Source organism: Leopardus geoffroyi, chromosome C3, assembly GCF_018350155.1.
Source record: "Leopardus geoffroyi isolate Oge1 chromosome C3, O.geoffroyi_Oge1_pat1.0, whole genome shotgun sequence".
Lineage (NCBI taxonomy): Eukaryota > Metazoa > Chordata > Mammalia > Carnivora > Felidae > Leopardus > Leopardus geoffroyi.
Genome location: NC_059338.1, coordinates 33,519,641 through 33,533,281, shown reverse-complemented (window position 1 = coordinate 33,533,281; position 13,641 = coordinate 33,519,641). Strand labels below are relative to the sequence as shown.

Below are 13,641 nucleotides of genomic sequence, written 5' to 3'. Positions count from 1 at the left end.
AGACTTAGCAAGAGACAAAGGGACAAAGATCTTTCTGACCTCAAAGGACATGCATTGTCATGCCCCTACGACCATGAGTAGCCAGCTAGGAAGTCTCCTTTCTCAGGATAGTGTCTATCTTTCCAGATTCATCCATTCATTAAACAAGTCTTAACTGAGACATGGAGGTAGGCTATGGGGTAGTTGTGGTTCTGCTTTGTGGAAGGGCCATGCAGAGGATCCCTAGAGGTCCCTTCTCGCTATAAAACTCAACAACTGTAGCACAACCCTCTTCTCTGCTGTTATCAGTACCTGAGTCATTCCTATCAGGAAAGGGCCAGAACACGGTGACCACTACAGGTCTGATCAGGTTAGGGACAGCAGCAGAAGAGAAAGCCACTAGGAGGTCTGAGGGTCAAACTGGACACCCCAGCAGGCTCTCATAGGTACTTGTGTTAAATTCAGACCCCAGTACAGAGTTTTAGTTTGAGATGATGAAAAAGTTCTGAAGCTTGCAGAGTGGTGATGGTTGCACAATAGTGCGAAAGTACTTTAATGTTCTGTGAACTATCCACTTAGAGATGTTTGTACATTTTGTATCATACATCTTACCACGGTAAAAAAAAAAGTTTTGTATCCTACGCTTTGTATCCTATACATCTTACCACAATAAAAAAAAAAAAAAAAAAAAAGTTTAAAGGTAACCCTTAGTAACATAAATTCTTAGAAAAAAACTTTTTTTTTTTTTAATATTTGATTTTTAAGTAATTTCTACACCCGATGCGGGGCTCGAACTTGAAACACCGAAGTCAAGAGCTACACTTCCACTGAATGAGCCCGCCAGACGCCCCTTGAAAACCATTTTGAAACACATTGTGCAACATTGGTCCTGAATGTACACCTATCCAAAGCATTGACCATTCGCACTACTGGGTTTATTTTAGTTTTTTTTGTTTTTTTTTTTTTTTTTAATTTTTTTTTTTTTTTCAACGTTTATTTATTTTTGGGACAGAGAGAGACAGAGCATGAACGGGGGAGGGGCAGAGAGAGAGGGAGACACAGAATCGGAAACAGGCTCCAGGCTCTGAGCCATCAGCCCAGAGCCTGACGCGGGGCTCGAACTCACGGACCGCGAGATCGTGACCTGGCTGAAGTCGGAGGCTTAACCGACTGCGCCACCCAGGCGCCCCGGTTTATTTTAGTTTTTAAGCTATCAGTAGAAGGAAGGAAAGAAGGAAAGAAACTGTAGCAAAAATGCCATTAGTTTCCCTGTGGAAACAGTCACAACACTAGTCATATTGTTTCCAAACAATTGTCCCGATTTGTTTGCCACCAACAGCACCCAGCATCTGACACATAAAGCATCACAGGGCACATAAAAGGAATGTTCAGTGGGGCGCCTGGGTGGCGCAGTCGGTTGAGCGTCCGACTTCAGCCAGGTCACGATCTCGCGGTCCGTGAGTTCGAGCCCCGCGTCGGGCTCTGGGCTGATGGCTCAGAGCCTGGAGCCTGTTTCCGATTCTGTGTCTCCCTCTCTCTCTGCCCCTCCCCCGTTCATGCTCTGTCTCTCTCTGTCCCAAAAATAAATAAACGTTGAAAAAAAAAAATTAAAAAAAAAAAAAAAAAAGGAATGTTCAGTAAGGTACCTAAAAATAAACATAAATCATAAAGACTGTGAAGTGACGATAACAACAGCAAAATAGGCTCAGGACCAAGTCTTTCCATCCCGAGTGCCACAATCATCAGGTCACTCTGACCTTCCCTGGCAGGCAGCCCTGGACGACTGGAAAAGGTGACGTCCCTACCAGGACCAAGGAGCCCAGCAGCCTCGAGGGTCTGAGCCGTGGGGAGGTGTCTCAGGTCCAGGCATGAGTGACAGTGACAGTAGCTCCTGACAAGGAAGACCACGCCGGCGATGGGACTACCTGGGTTCCAGGACCAGGAAGTGCCCCCCTTCTCCCACTCCTTGTCACACGGCACCGTGGCAGGCAGTGGCCTTCCCGGGAGGCAGGCAGTGCCTCTATCGTCTCCACATTACAGACGGAAAGAGCTAGGCTTGAATAAAGATATGCAGACAGGTGGTTTCTTTTCCTCCATGGAGCCAAAAGGAAAAGTGACTCACTCAGTGTTCTCAGTGCTTTTTCCACTGTAAAGTATCAATTCAGAAAATGGAAAGACGCTCCTGGCTAGGGACTGTAACTGCAGTCAAGACAGAGGGAAGCTAGAGGGACTCAAGCCTGGACTCACAGGCTTTTTTTTTTTTTTTTTTTTTGAGCTTTGGAGGAGAAATTGCTGTGGACTCAAGTGGGAGATGAAACTGACCTCGCGTAACTTCATACCCAAGTTCGCCACCAGAGGGGGCAGTTGCTCCACATCGGTGGTCTCTCTGCTTGGCTGAGAAGGTACTTACTAAGGTGAGAGACCCCTGAGGTCCTAAGGGTCATTTTAGCTCTCCACTGCCCAAGTGTGGCCTGCATTTACTTAGCAAACATCACCCAATTTTAGATGAGGGAGGCATGCAGGGATCATCTTGTCCCAGGCAGCTGGCCGTTTCCCTCCACTCTTAAAGAACTCCAGAAATAGACTCCAGCATCTCTCCTGGCGGCTGTTACAAGGCTGTCAGGGTTGGCTGCTGGCTACCCACAGCCTGTGAGACAGGAGCCAGGTAAGGGTAGGTAACCCTCCCATCCCCCGCCCTGACTCTGGGTGATGGTACTTTAGTCTCTGCAAAAGGAGTGGTGGTTCCTCCCTCCTGCCCAGGAGACCCAGGCACCTGCTCTCATCCTTCTGGCCACCTCACAGACCACGCCTGAGAGCGACACTTAGACCCTTGGCCTGTGAGCCCAAAGCCTGGAGCCCCGTCGTCTGCCTCTTGAGCTCCTTGTTCTAAGAAGCACCCTTTGTGGGGGTGAATTTGGGCTCATGAGAAACCCCATTTAGAATCTACTCCCACCCCTCCTTGCCCCCAATGCATCTGTCTTTGCTTCATTCCATCTGGTGTCCTCAGAGGAATGGCTAATTAAATTGAAAAGAGCTGGCCTATTTTTGGTGTTTTTCAGCTAAGACCTAGAGGAATAGCCACAAAGTTTGGAAAGAACCCCAGGGAGACTGAAAAGCCCTGGAGTTGGCTGGTTATTCTAAGATTGGCAGGTCCTAAATCCCATAGGCTGTCTGCTCCAGTTAAGGTTCCATCCCAGTCTCTGGGTCAGCAGATTTGGGGATGGGGTAAAACCTGGAGGAAGGGGAAGTATTCTCCTGAGTGTTCTTGTCCACTCATCCTAGAAGAAGAGACAAGCTCGTTTATTGGGCTTTGGGGTTTTTGTTTGTTTGTTTGTTTGTTTGTTTGTTTTATTGCCAAGTCAGAACAGCCACTGCACCAGTTTGGGGGAACAACACTTGTTTTCTGGAGAAAGATGGCAGGAGTTGGGGTGAGGGGGTGAGATGTGGAGGGGAGGCAGGGGTGGAGCAGAGGTACAGATCCCTATCTTAGGTTCCTTTCCTTGCATCTGAACAAATACGGTTTCCTCCCAGAAAATTACTTTCTGGCCAAAAAGAAAACTCATCATGTTACTCCCCTATGTGAAAACTCCCTTCGGCTTTTTATTTGTCTGCTTGACTGATAAACTCCAGAACTGGACCTACAACGTTCCCTTTAAGTCAACCCAAACCTTTCTCACCAGATTCAGTTCCTGCCATCCTGTGTTCTAGACGACGTGAGTGTTTCACCATCCTTTTTCACCTCTTGCTGTTCCCACACATTTCAAGTCCTCTGCCAGGAATTCCCTTCTCTGCCTAGCAGATTTTACTCATTGATGGACTTTTTGTCCAGTATTACCTCTCTGAAGCCTTTTTTTTTTTTTTAACACTTCTAGGAATTAGTCACTGTCTTGCTGTGAGTTCTAGAACTTTGATAATAGCTCCATCATACCTCTGACCAAACACATTATAGTGATTTTTTTTTTTTTTAAACCATGTCTCTGTTCTATGTAAAATATTTGCTCCTTGAGCAGGGAGTGTGTTTTATCCATCCATATAGCCCGAGTCTCCAGCATGGGGCCAAGTGAATTTTTATTGAATTGCTTGATCGATCAGGACATCACTCTTGGAGGTGGAAGAGATCTGTCCTCTAGAGAGCCTAGTGGGGAAGACAGTTGAGAAAGTTCGGGCAGGCAGTTCAGAAATTGATCCTTCCCAGGTGAGGTGAGAAGTCACGTGTGGAGTCCGGTGGGTGTCTTTGTCCATGGCTGTTGTGTAAAATCTTAGGGGTGGAAAATCTGAAACTTGTCCTTGGGTGGATCCAGTTGCTGAGTAAGCGGCAACAGTGAAAGTACTCCCAGCTCTTCGTTCACCTGTCCCCAGGCCCCATCTCACATTCCCACTTCCTCCAAGAAGCCTTCCCTAAACATTCCTGCTCCTGGCTCCCCAGCTGGGCTGCTAGATTCTTGAAGTTTTGTCCTCATTGGACAGCACGATCGTGGTGCATGTTTTGTGCCCCCAAATTGTTCATCGGTGCTGATGAAATTGCCTGCTTAGGATCATAGAGACTGTGTTGTAATACTCTGCCCCTGCCCCTCTGGATCTGCTACCCACCATTCTCCACGGCGCTCTGTGCCACCCCAGAAGTTTGGCCTTTTAGGATTGCACCAGCCAGACTCTTCTCCTCTGGCTTGCGGTCAGGTTTGGCCAGTGGGAGGTGTGGGAGTTAAGAGGAGATGGCAGCCCTTTCAGCCACTTGCTTCCTCCCTGCTGGCCAGAGGTTGGCAGTGTTTGTCTTCCTCAAAGGCCCTCTGTGGAGTGGCCGCCTCCTCCTCCTCTTTGACAGTCACGCTCTCCAAGATTGCACCAACCAGCCCTTTCCCTGGGCCAATGTGGCTATCTCCTGGGAACCTCACTGTCCCCTGATAGTTTCCTGTCACCCTTCCCCGGTTTGGTAAACGGCCTCTTCATCAGACTCTCCCCAGTGTTCCTCTTTGAGTGGGGATTAGACACGGTGGCCTCTTAACCCTCTGGTCTAGCTCCAGGCCTGTAGGGTTCTCCAGATGACTGCTTAACACTGGCCCAAGCAGGGCCCTAAATTATTGATAACTTTCCAGGAACTTACATGCTTCTGCATATGCCCTACTCCCCTCTGATTTCTTAAATTTTCCAGCCAGAGAAAATGAACATTTGTCTCCAACCTTAGCAGTAATCTTCAGGGAGTTTGGGGTTCCCTAATAGCCCCTGAAATCACAAATAATCCTGCTCCTTCCCGATATGTTCAGTGTTTTTCTGAACTAGTTAGATCTACAAACACGGAATGGCTTTTTGTTTCTTTTGTTTGGAGTGGGGGGGGGGTCCCAATTTCTCCCCTGAACAGTCAGCCATCAAGTTAACAATCTTCAGCACTGTTGAATGTGCCCCTGCCTTCCCTCCACCCCCCACCGCCATTCCCCAAGTTCAGGCTCCTTGAGTTCAGGCTTCTCAGGGCCTAGGGCTCCTGGGGTCTGGGCCTCCCCATTGGACAACACCGTGTCGTCCTGCAGGGAGCAAGTTTTCTGACTCCTCATGATCCCAAGACCACTATCTGCACACCCTCTGCAATGAACAGGTACACTTGGGGCCACACGCTTTCAACCATAATACACAGGGCATTTGTCTTACCAGGAGGATTGGAGCAAAATGGAACTCCTGGCTCAAGGTCCACCAACCTCTTAGGGGCTCAGAGCTGAACAAAGAGGGCTTTAGCTTATTGAATTGCTTCACCTAGTTCCGAGACCTCAGTAAAAACTCTTCTCCTGGGAGCCTCTCCGGGTGCTGTCCTAGATTGCCTAGGGGGCCCTCAGAGCCAGATCCGCAACCAGCTGCCTAAAGGGAAACTGAGGCCTAGAGAGGAGAAACAGCCACTGCCCTGAGTGACAGGAGAGGGTGGGTGGGGGAAGGGAGAGGGGACAGGTGTGCGGTTGAAGGTCATCAAATGCTGATGTTCTGAGCAGAGAGGGCTGGAGATGGGGACAGGAGTGCATGCAGGGGGACAAAGCAACGGGAAAGAAAAGATATCAGGGGTGTATGTGTGTGTGCGTGCACACGCGTGTGCCCACTACAAGAGGCTTTGGCCAAATTAAGACTTGTGGAACTTTTGCCAACCTCTCTCCCTTCAACTCCTCTGCCTACACTGCCCTCCTGCGGGTTATCACCCTCTCCCAGTGCCAGGACTGGGGGCTGATAGTTTTGCCTGGGGTAAAGTCCCACGAACTGGCTGCCCTCCCCCCGGCCTGAATTGCCCCTTCCCACTCTCCTCCGGTCTACCCCAGGCCCCATAAAGAAGAGCTGACACCCTCACCCACATAGCTCCTCCTGCCAGATTGAGACACTTGAGCTGGGAGATTACCGGAGCCCTCTTTTTAACCAGTCTCGGCTCATGTGACTGGCTTTGGTCCAGGCAGACAGATGCGGGCCAGCCCTCCAGGCAGGGCACACAGCACTATTTATTTCCTACCGGGTCCTCTTTGGGCAGAGCAGGCAGGGTGGGGCTTTCTCATTGTATTTAAGCCTCAGCTGGCGCCACGGAATTGCCCTAGCCTCAGCCTTTGCCCCTTTCCCAACCCTGTAGGTAAAAATACCCCCCTCCCCCCATTTTGGCACCTTTGGGGAGCTGGGGCGGGGCGGGGGAAGAGAGTTGCTGAGAATGCACTGTAAACACCGCATGGGGTGGGGGGTGGGGGTGGGGTTGAACGGGACAGGTTTTTTTTTTGTTTTTGTTTTTGTTTTTTATAGCAGCAGGGGAGAGTCTGGCTCCAAACCAAGACTCTGCTACCAACCAAAGGGACGAGGAAGGGCGTTTGGTGTCTCCAGTTTGGGCCTCAGTCTGTCGCTTTTCCCATTAGGAAGAGCCTGGGCACCATTCATTCATGACGTCTCAGGAGGAGGCGTTGTAGATAGTGGGTGGTCCGTGGGGGACACGATCCTGGCTGGTGAGGGATGGGGCAGCCACCACGAACATCCTGCGCTGACCTCCGCCCCCACGCTTTATTTTGTTCACTCCTAGGGCACCTAGGGCATCATCGCACCTATCTCCTTGAACGTCAATTCTTTCCCCGAGCTTTACCTTTCCCCAAATTTTGAGAGCAAGGACTTGTGTCTAATTCATGTTTGAATTGCCCAGCACAGCGCCTGGCGCACAGAAGACACGAGAGAATGGAGAAGGGGGGCGGCCGGTGGCGGGGGGGGGGGTGCTTGGCGCCCCTGGGGGAGCCCCTGGAGAGCACGTAGCTGTGTGGGGAGGGGGGACACTCCCAGGGCTGGGATGGGGACACTGCCAGCACTCTCTCCCTGGTTTCGAACTTCACCAACCTTGACTCCACGGCCTGAGAAATCCCAGCCTTGCCCCCTTCTCCAGCCCCAGCGGCACCCAGGCTTTCCCAGCTAATGCTGCACCTTTCTCCTTGGGAGGTAGTAGAATTTAGGGCCGGGAATGAAGAAAGAACGGGGGATTACTCGCTCTTTGAAATGCAGCTGCCGGGGGCCAGGTTCGGTTTGGAATGGGTAGGAGGGGTGGCGTGTGTGACCCTGCAGTTGGGAGACAGTTGTCCCTGCAGGAAGGCCGGCCACGGAAGCGCCTGACCCCTGTTATTTCAGCAGGATTGAGGGGAAGCACCTGTGGTCCTTCCCTCCGCTTGGCCCCTACAGGAGTCAGAAGCCTTCTCCGCCTCACTCCTGCTGCTGTGCCTGGACTGTCTCTCTAGCACCTTGAAGCAGAAGGTGATTTGAGGTTCCAAGGAAAAGAAAGGGGCTCTTTTGTTTTTCTTAATGTTTATTCATTTTTGAGAGAGAGAGAGAGAGAAAAAAAACGAATGAGCAGGGAGGGGCAGAAAGAGAGGGAGACACAGAATCCAAAGCAGGCTCCAGGCTCTGAGCTGTCTGCGTAGACAGAGCCCACTGCAGAGCTCGAACCTGCCAGCCATGAGATCATGACCTGAGCTGAAGTCGGACACAACTGACTGAGCCACCCCAGGGCCCCTAGAAAGGGGCTCTTGAATGAAGCTTTCCTGGCAGGGACTGGAACCAGGACAACGTGGGACAGCTGCTCAAAAACCACAGAGCAGGATCTCAGGGAGGATGTTTCGGAATCTATCCCAAGCACTTGCCTGGGTCTCAGGCACTGGGTTTGATGATGGGACAGAAATAAACAATGTCGATTTAGCAACCGGAGAAAACAGCAACGCTAGCCAGCAAGTTGTTGAAGGAGATAGGCAGGGAGGGAAGTGGTGGGGAAGTCTGGTGTCTGCTCCTCCCTCCTCCTCTGTGCTTTCTCTGCATAGTGAATTGGGATAGAGTTGATGTTTGAGGAGAGAGTACCAGGAGTCGAACCCCTGACCTGAAATCATGCCGGAGAAACCCCAAGGGTGACCCCAATCTCATCTTCAAGGTTGGAAATGGAGGGGAGTGAGAGCCAAATAGCTTTTGGGATAGCACATCTTTCTCCTCCTTCAGCTCAGAACACAAGCCTTACATAAGAACATTCTCTTCTGAATCTATCTCCCCTTCCTGCCCCATTCACTTACAGATTTACACAAATTTAAAACCAGAGCAGAGTGGAGGTAACTTAGGAGTTTTCTCTAAACCCATTGCCTGGCTTTTGTCAAACAACAGAACATATGGACGTGTGGTCTGCAGAGCTGTGGATGCTCCCGTCTCTGACAAATGCCACCAGAGTGCCCCCAACCCGCCCCGGCCCCGCCCCGGCCCCCCCTCCCCCCACCAGCCATAGCTCAATAAGTCACTGTTGAAAGAATAAATGTACTAATAAAGGCCTGTATGGACGTGCATTAGAAAGGCAGAGATGTGTGGGCTAGGGCTCCACCCTGGGAATGATTAAGGATTCTCTGCAGTGGATCGGATTGGGTATCCTGGGTCTGCTCCTGCATCGGGAGCCTGTCAGCAGCCAGATGCACAGGCAGGGCTGGGCAGCATTTGTAAAACAAGGTCAAATTGTACCCAGGCTCATGCTATAGAAAAAGCAAGACCAGACCTGAGCATTGTCACGGTCTAGCTGCGGTCACTTCAGGTCTCTGCCTCTGGACTGAAATTACCTCCTGGGTAATGAGAAGCGATGGACGGCACACCTATTGTTCTCATTGCCATTTCATTGCCTCCTCTAAGCTCTAAGTTCTGATAGTTTCGGCCTTACAGTGGCCCAAAAAGCCTCGGGACCGTCCTGGCTTGGTGTCTACTAGATTATGAGGAAATCTGAACAGCATGGGGAAGGCTGATATTCTTTTTTAATTCTGCCTGGCCTCTAGTTTCTCTTAAGGCACAGCTGCTTTCACGCGAGTACAGGAGGGTCCTTTTCTAGCTTTAGGCCAGGCTCTCATAAGGCAAAAACCCTGTTCAAGAATCCAGGGGATGATTCAAGGGCGGCAGAGGGCGGTCCGTGAGTTCAGCATCCACTTAGTTCCTGTTGCCAGGGCAAGAGTGGCGCAGGGCCAGCTCAGAAGCAGGCAGGAGCTGAGTTGCCCAAGGGCCCCTAAGAACTCTCGTTTCCCTTTCCTTCCACGAGCTCAGTTCTCTTAGGTTTTAAGTTGTTATGTGGTACAAGTCCTCGGCCTAAGAAACACACTGAAACTTCCCAAATAAACTGTATTCCTTGAAGCTGCTTGTTAGGATTCATCCTGAAGTTACGCTTGGGCCCCTGGAGGCTACGTGTAAGAAATCCTGATGGGAGAGCTGACGGTTAGGGCCCCCGGGGAAAATGGTCATCCCTACATGACTTCTCATTTCCCTTTTCCACAAAGCCAGGGTACGTCCTGGATTCTGAGGAACTATCAGAATAAGCAGAATCTCTTTAAGGCCGTCTCTCATCCTACCCCTCGTCCATTTATTTCCTTTTTCTAGCATTTTCTTTCTCTCTCATTGTCAGTACTGATAACCCATAGCGACTGGTTCACAGTCGCCACACTGGTGGTGAGTACAGCAGGCAGGGCCAGCTGCGGACGTTCTCAGACTTGGTTTTGAAACAATCATGAGGTGCTGAAAAATTCTCAAAGCATTCCATCTTTATGTTTTGATAAATACCCCCCACCCCCAAACAAAATAAAACAAAACAGAAAAACCCACTGAGTCATCCTTGCCAAACTATACTTTCCAGAGGAAGCGTGTCAGCAGATTCAAATGAACAATGATAGAATCCCGTGATACCAAGATGATTCAAACCTGATGCTTTAGAGGCTGACATCCTGAGCTGAAATAGTCAGGGGTCACCATCTGGCCTGATTTGGGGGCAGTCCTTTCTTTTTAGTTTATCTGTGCGGTGGCAGAGGAGGTGAGACTCTTTCTAGTCAACAGGCAGGCAGGCTTCTCCTGTTATAGAAAACTTGTGAGAGAGTCTAGGCACGACTTGGTGGTTGGTGAGCTATATTAAGAATCATATTCTCTCCTTCAAAGTCTAGACGATGTATTTGTAGCTCTGGCTTATCTCAGGGGTTATAGATCTCAGGGGCCAGAGCTTTCAGTCCCTACATGGATGGGTTCACTGGGACTCTTAAAAACCTGCCTCACTGAAATTAGCAGGCATAATTGGACAGACACTTGGAAAAGATTACCCCCTAATCACATTATGGCTGCAGGCCAGGTTTGGAAGTAAGCTCTTTTAAATTCCTAGGCCGTAGGAAGTACAGGTTGAAGACGAAAGCGGGACAGGCTGGACTGAGGATGTTAAAAATATTTTTTAAAACGGGGAGGCTGATGCCTGGCAGAGGACAACTCTTCCCTGATGTGCTATTCCCTCGTCTTGTCTCTCTCCTTGTTTGGAAAACTCCAGGTTGTTCATATCATGGACGACTGCGGCTGCTCTCTGTGTGGTGAGCTCTGGTGCTCTACGGACCGGTCACCTGCGACACGACTGAAGACCCGAAGGAACACGTGCTCTGGCAGCTCCCACCTGCTTCAGAGAAGGACCGAGCCTTGATTCTCAGAGGAGCAAAAGCGTACGCAGGCAGTCCGGAACAATCATTGCCACTTTTCCACTTCCATGTTGGTGACATCAGGTAACAGATACATGGGACATAATTAAAAATAAACGAGAAAAAGGTTTCCATGGTTCACAAAAGCAGTAGGAGTACTGTGAGGAAAGCTTAGAAGCATTTATCTGCTGCTACCCAAAATTTAGCATTTGACTTTAATTATGCCTCCTTAGGAATTAAGCAAAGCAGAAAATGTTTCAACACGACCAGCTGCTGCAGATCCAAACTGTTTCATGGGTGAACTTTTTATTTCATCTTTTCTGTTGCTTTTTGATCATGCAATAAACCCCACTCGTAACAGATTAAAGGTCATAAAAATTATAATGACATTAGCCAGCTAACCCATTTTTCCCAAACCCTCTTAAAACACCTAGGACCAAAGCATGCTACTATAGTCATAAACCAGAGTCGTCTGGGGAAGATGCAGGCCCCACCCTCTCCTCTTTCAGAGTCCCTGTGGGTCAGAAGCCGAATCTTTATGCCATAGTTAAGGTTATGGCTGCGTTTTTCATACGTATTACCAAGGTGTCAGATACTGGGCCAGAAGGAGATGCCCTCACATAACCCTTCTCCGGTTACCCCTGCTCAAAGAGGAGAGATTGGAGAGTGGAGATCGTGTGGGTTAACTTAAAAGACAAGAGGTGAGCACATTCCTGGCACACAGAGGGAGATGGACCTCTGTCACCTGCGCGTGACGGATAGCATTACAACTGGCTCATTTAGAGCATTAGGAAGACGTGGGCCTGCCCATTTGAAGCTTCCGTTCCAACAAAGGAGAGCTCATGATGGCATATGAGGAATGCACAGATCACTCACTGTGAGGGCAGAAGGTAGGACAGAGTCTAATACGATGAGCAGGTTATTAGCTGGATTAGCCAATTTCCCATGTTGAAAGAAAAAAAAAATAACTTCAGGAAATGAAATAAAACAGAAATTCCTACCCTACTCTTCCCACGGCGTCAATAGCAATTTGGAAACGGAGTTGAGTTTTGCCAATTTACAACACAGTAGAAGTCAACCAACTTGGCCTGTTTAATGGAAATGACCAGAAGAACGAACATGGCTGAAGAGCCATCCAGTAACCGTCAGTCAGACAGCCTGAATCTCTGCACTAACTCTGATCCAGTTTAGTCACTCACTGCTGTGGGCAGGGATCCAAGAAAAAAATTTCACAGGGGCTGAAAGAAGGGGGCCCAGGGTAACAGCCTCTAAAAATGACAACTTGCCCCGAAGCTTGAAACCGACTCAAACCTCCCCAGATCCATCTGGCACAACCAGCACATCTGACAGCAGCCCACGGTCTCTGAACGTGAATCGGCTGCAGAGGACTGGCACGCCAGCCTGAATGACTCTGCTCCGCGTCACTCGCTAGATTGCCAAACTTAGGCACGAGCGCATCCATCCACCTTCCCAGAGCCTTCTAGAATCTGTCTCCGGTGTCACGGGTTGCCTACCGCCTGTCACTTGGCCTGCTTTCAGGAACCCGAACGTCCACTCACTGCACAGAAACAGACCACACGTCCACCTCAGCCACAGGCTTGTCTCTCCCGTCACGGATGGCGCGGGCCGACCCGGGAGACCTGGCACTGAAACACCGACACCGAAATCCAGGGGCAGCCCGTGTGTTTGGGGTGGCAGTCCTCGAGACACTGTTTGCTTAGAAGAGCAGGCCTTCCACGCTGATAACAACGGGCATAACCACCTCAACCCGTGCTGGGCCGAGATAACGCAGGGGATCCTTATGCAACTGCTCCGTCAGGTGGCGAGCGCAGCGGGAGCTGGAGGGGCCTAAGGGAGGCGCGTGTTCCATTGCCTTCTGTAAACCAGGAGGGAAGGAAGCCATTCAAGTTTTACACAGTGCACCAGGAGCACCGGCACGTCCCCTTTCTAGGAGGCGGAGGCCTCAGTCTGAACTCGGCCGGCGGCGGGGGGGGGGGGGCGGGGGGCTAAGGGCATGCTCTGGACATTGCTTCATTCTGTTTGCACGGCCTGTGCTGTGGCAATCAGAGTGCTTTTGGATAAGGCAAACGTTCCTTAAATGATACGCCCTTGGCATGTTTTTCCTTCTGGCTACTGTGTTGCCCAGTGAGCTTATGATCTCCTTCTGATCTCACGGCGCTTGCAGGAGACTAAGTTCTACAGTAAAAATGGAACTGGGTCACCCTGAGAATGGTGGTGAAGAAAGCAACGGTCTACTTTACAGAGCACACTTGGGGGCAGAGTTCAGGCGCACCCCTGGAGGAGAGTGGCAGGAGAGGGCAACAAAACAGTAGCACTCAGGTATTTAGGCACTGTGCCTTCTCCAGCCTTCCCAGAGACATTTGGCTGGCAGTTAGCTTTACTGCCAGCCCTCACTGTTTAAATCTTAGCAGAGAAAAAGAAAGGATGTTGAAGTGAAGGGAAAGGAAATGGGTTACCCCCAAGTTTCTGGATTTTCTTGTAACCGAAGTGCGCTTAGAATCTAGGGAGCGGTCTTCAGTTTAAGCAACTAAAAAGTAGGGTAAACTGTGGCACACTGAGGTGGCAGAGAGCGGGGAGAGAGGAGGGGAAGCAGCAAACTATAGTGAGGATTATCGGACGGTGATTTTATAAGGAAGAAAGTCCAGGGAAATGCAGCAAGCAGGCTGGTCTCCAGGGTTCCCAGAAATTAGAGAACTGTAGTCTG

At 50.1% G+C, this 13,641-nt stretch overlaps 1 long non-coding RNA gene across 1 annotated transcript in view; it reads left to right on the top strand.

Moving 5' to 3' along the window:
- The window catches only part of LOC123586990, a 31,738-nt gene extending 20,460 nt beyond the window's left edge, over positions 1–11,278 (top strand). The window contains exon 3 of the long non-coding RNA XR_006707054.1: positions 10,775–11,278. This is a non-coding gene — a long non-coding RNA (uncharacterized LOC123586990). The remainder of the gene's footprint in view (positions 1–10,774) is intronic.
- The last annotated feature ends 2,363 nt before the right edge of the window (positions 11,279–13,641 follow it).